The sequence below is a fragment of the Neomonachus schauinslandi genome, chromosome 3 (assembly GCF_002201575.2).
Source record: "Neomonachus schauinslandi chromosome 3, ASM220157v2, whole genome shotgun sequence".
Lineage (NCBI taxonomy): Eukaryota > Metazoa > Chordata > Mammalia > Carnivora > Phocidae > Neomonachus > Neomonachus schauinslandi.
In genome coordinates, this window is record NC_058405.1 from 179946363 (window position 1) to 179951491 (window position 5129).

A 5129-nucleotide genomic window follows, 5' to 3' on the forward strand; every position below is an offset into this window, starting at 1 on the left:
TCTCTGGGGGCTCACTGATGAGCAGGACCCCGAGTTCTCAGCTCCTCTGGGGAGGGATTGGGAGGCCTCTGTTTTCACTCTGGTCCTCCAAAGCTGTAGGGAGAGCTTGCAGGGAACAAAAGCTCCTGAGAGCAAACACAAGCAGATTCCTTAGCCTGGCCCAGCAAGGGCGGGGCAATTCCACCTCTGGCAAAGACATTTGAGAACCGCTGCGACAGGCCCCTCCCCCAGAATATCAGGAAGAACAGCCAGCCGAGACCAAGTTTACCCATCAATGAGAACTGCAGAACTCCAGGACTAGGTGAATACTGCAGATAGAATTCATGGCTTTTTCCCATGATTCTTTTTTTTTTTTTTTTCGACTTTTACAAACTTTATTTTCCGTCAACCTTTTCCATTTCTATTTCCATTTTGTTTGCCTTTGTGGAAGACCAGCTTAAGACCACTCAGTGGTTGTTCCTACCCATTCAGTGGCCTGAGCAGTGGGAGCTGCAGACCAGTCTTCAGTGGCCGGCTGGGCGCTCCAGTCTTCAGTAGGGAACTGCTGAATAGGCACCGAGGGCACCTGCACGCCTTCAGACCAGTCTGCAACTTCAGGCTGAGTAGCAGTGAACTCAGGAGCTGGAGCCGTCCATTCACCCTGAAATTCCTCCTTGGTCACAGCCTTTTCAGCAGCGGCCTGCTCTTCCTTTTCAATCTCTTCAGGATCTCTGTAGAAGTAGAGATCAGGCATGACCTCCCATGGGTGTTCTCGGGAATGGTGCCACGCATGTACAGAACTTCCCTGGCCAGCATCCACCACATCAGACCCACTGAGTGAGCTCCCTTGTTGTTGCAAGGGATGGCAATGTCCACGTAGCGCAGAGGAGAGTCTGTGTTACACAGAGCAATGGTAGGCAGGTTAACATAGGACGCCTCTGTAAGAGGCTGGTGGTCAGCCCTGGGATCAGTAACCACCAGCAGTCTCGGCTCCCGGAAGGCTGCCTGGATCTGGTTAGTGAAGGTTCCAGGAGTGAAGCGGCCGGCAATAGGAGTGGCTCCGGTAGCAGCAGCAAATTTCAGCACAGCTCGCTGGCCAGTATTCCTGGATGATATGACACTGACATCAGCTGGGTTTTCAATGGCAACAATGGCACGAACTGCCAGCAGAAGCTTCTCCCAGGTTCTCTTCAGATTTATGATGTAGATACCATCACTTTTCCTTTTGTAGATGTACTGTTCCATTTGAAAGTCAAGGTTGGTGCCACCTAAGTGGGTTCCTGCTGCAAGGAATTTGAGGACATCCTCCTCCTTCATTTGCAGGACATCAAGGGCTCCGGACATTGTGAAAGTTTCCCTTTAAGTTACGACGGAAACGCAAAACAACGCCGTATGGACCCTTCCCTGAGTAGCTCGGAAAGCTCCCATGATTCTTTAGTCTTTCAAAGTTAATTTTTTTTAACTTTCTTTTTCTTTTTTTTTCTTTTTTGAATTTTTCTTTTTCCTTTTTTCAACCAACATCTTATCAATCCCTTTTTTAAAAAATCTTTTTTATTTTTCATTTTTAGAGTCATATTCTATCCCTTCATTGTAGTTAACCTTATTTTTGGTATACATATATAAGTTGTTCTCTCATTAAAATTTTGGGATACAGTTTCTTCTAACAGACCAAAATAGACCCTAAATCTCTAGTGTATGGCTTTGTTCTAGTCTCCTGCCTGATCACATTCTCTCACCCCTTTTTTTTTAAATCCTCTTCTTTCTTTTTTCAACCAACTTCTTATCTTATCAATTCCTTTTATAAAATTTTTTATAATTTTCATCTTTACAGTCATATTCCATCCCCTCATCGTATTTACCCTTATTTTTGTACATACATAAGTTTTTCTTTCTTTAAAATTTTGAGAGGCACTTTCTTCTAACAGACCAAAATACGCCCAAAATCTAGTGTGTGGCACTGATCTATGCACCAGCCTGATCATATTTGATCATATTCTGTTTTTTTTGTTTGTTTGTTTTTATCTTTATCTTTATCTTTTTTCTTTCTTTCCCTTTCTTTTTCCCCAGCTTCAGGTCTCTTCTGATTTGTTTAGTGTATATTTTTCTGGGGTCATTGTTACCCTGTTAGCATTTTGTTCTCTCATTCATCTATTCTCTTCTGGACAAAATGACAAGATGGAAAAAATCACCTCAAAAAAAAGAAAAAGAGGCAGTACCGAATGCCAGGGGCCTAATCAGTACAGACATTAGTAAGATATTGGAACTAGAGTTCAGAATGATGATTTTAAAAATACTACCTGGGCTTGAAAAAAGCATGGAAGGTATTAGAGAAACCCTTTCTGGAAAAATAAAAGAACTAAAATCTGACCAAATCAAAATCAAAAAGGCTATTAATGAGGTGCAATAAAAAATGGAGGCTCTAACTGCTAGGATAAATGAGGCAGAAGAGAGAATTAGTGATATAGAAGACCAAATGATGGAAAATAAAGAAGCTGAGAAAGAGAGATAAACAAGTACTGGATCACAAGGGCAGAATTCGAGAGATAAATGATACCATAAGATGAAACAATATTAGAATAATTGGGATCCCAGAGGAAGAAGAAAGAGAGAGAGGGGCAAGAGGTATATTGGAGCAAATTATAGCAGAGAACTTCCCTAACTTGGGGAAGGAAACAGGCATCGAAATCCAGGAGGCACAGAGAACCCCCCTCAAAATCAATAAAAATAGGTCAACACCCCAACATCTAATAGTAAAACTTATGAGTCTCAGAGACAAAGAGAAAATCCTGAAAGCAGCTCAGGACAAGAGATCTGTAACCTACAATGGTAGAAATATTAGACTGACAACAGACCTATCCACAGAGACCTGGCAGGCCAGAAAGGACTGGCATAATAGATTCAGAGCACTAAATGAGAAAAATATGCAGCCAAGAATGCTATATCCAGCCAGGCTGTCATTGAAAATAGAAGGAGAGATAAAAAGTTTCCAGGACAAACAAAAACTAAAGGAATTTGCAAACACAAAACCAGCCCTACAGGAAATATTGAAAGGAGTCCTCTAAGCAAAGAGAGAGCCTAAAAGTAACATAGACCAGAAAGGAACACAGACAATATACAGTAAAAGTCCCCTTACAGGCAATACAATGGCACTACATTCATATCTTTCAGTAGTTACCCTGAATGTAAATGAGCTAAATGCCCCAATCAAAAGATACAGGCTATCAGATTGTATAAAGAAACAAGACCCATCAATATGCTGTGTGCAACAGACTCATTTTAGACCCAAAGACACCCCCAGATTGAAAGTGAGGGAGTGGAAAACAATTTACCATGCTAATGGACACCAAAAGAAAGCTGGGGTGGCAATCCTTATATCAGACAAATTAGATTTTAAACTAAAGAATATAATAAGAGATGAGGAAGGACATTATATCATACTTAAAGGGTCTATCCAACAAGAAGATCTAACAACTGTAAATATCTATGCCCCTAACATGGGAGCAGCCAATTATATAAGGCAATTAATAAAAGCAAAGAAACACATTGACAACAATACAATAATAGTGGGGGACTTTAACACCCCCCTCACTGAAATGGACAGATCATCGAAGCAAAAGATCAACAAGGAAATAAAGACTTTAAATGACACACTGGACCACATGGACTTCACAGATATATTCAGAACATTCCATCCCAAAGTAACAGAATACACATTCTTCTCTAGTGCCCATGGAACATTTTCCAGAATAGATCACATCCTAGGTCACAAATCAGGTCCCTGCATATTTTCAGACCACAATGCTTTGAAACTAGAACTCAATCACAAGAGGAAAGTTGGAAAGAACTCAATACATGGAGGCTAAAGAGCATCCTACTAAAGAATGAACGGGTCAACCAGGAAATTAAAGAAGAATTTAAAAAATTCATGGAAACCAATGAAAATGAAAACAGAACTGTTCAGAATCTTTGGGATGCAGCAAAGGCAGTCCTAAGAGGAAAGTATATAGCAATAGAAGCCTTTCTCAAGAAACAAGAAAGGTCTCAAATACACAACCTAACCCTACACCTAAAGGAGCTGGAGAAAGAACAGCAAATAAAGCCTAAACCCAGCAGGAGAAGAGAAATAATAAAGATCAGAGCAGAAATCAATGAAATAGAAACCAAAAGAATAGTAAAACAGGTCAATGAAACTAGGAGCTGGTTCTTTGAAAGAATTAACAAGATTGGTAAACCCCTGGCCAGACTTATCAAAAAGAAAAGAGAAAGGACCCAAATAAACAAAATCATGAATGAAAGAGGAGAGATCACAACCAACACCAAAGAAATACAAACAATTATAAGAACATATTATGAACAACTCTATACCAGCACATTAGATAATCTGGAAGAAATGGATGCATTCTTAGAGATGTATCAACTACCAAAGCTGAACCAGGAAGAAATAGAAAACCTGAACAGACCTATAACCACTAAGGAAATTGAAGCAGTCATCAAAAAGCTCCCAAAAAAACAAAAGCCCAGGGCCAGATGGCTTCCCAGGGGAATTCTACCAAACATTTGAAGAAGAACTAATACTTATTCTTCTGAAACTGTTCCAAAAAATAGAAATGGAAGGAAAACTTCCAAACTCATTTTATGAGGCCACCATTACCTTGATCCCAAAACCAGACAAGGACCCCATCAAAAAGGCAAATTACAGACCAATATCCCTGATGAACATGGATGCAAAAATTCTCACCAAAATACTAGCCAATAGGATCCAACAGTACATCAAAAGGATTATTTACCACGACCAAGTGGGATTTTTCCCTGGGCTGCAAGGTTGGTTCAACATCCGCAAATCAATCAATGTGATGCAATACATTAATAAAAGAAAGAACAAGAACCATATGATCCTGTCAATAGATGCAGGAAAAGCATTTGACAAAGTACAGCATCCTTTCTTGATCAAAACTCTTCAGAGTATAGGGATAGAGGGTACATACCTCAATATCATAAAAGCCATCTATGAAAAACCCACAGCGAATATCATTCTCAATGGGGAAAAACTGAGAGCTTTCCCCCTAAGGTCAGGAACACAGCAGGGATGTCCACTATCACCACTGCTATTCAGCATAGTATTAGAAGTCCTAGCCACAGCAATCAGACAA

General features: G+C 40.3%; 1 pseudogene across 1 annotated transcript; it reads right to left on the reverse strand.

The window, feature by feature from the left end:
• Positions 1-409: 409 nt before the first annotated feature.
• Positions 410-1394, reverse strand: LOC110574306 (annotated as a pseudogene). The gene has a single exon (XR_002479960.2). The product of XR_002479960.2 is annotated as a 40S ribosomal protein SA-like (transcript).
• Positions 1395-5129: the final 3735 nt, after the last annotated feature.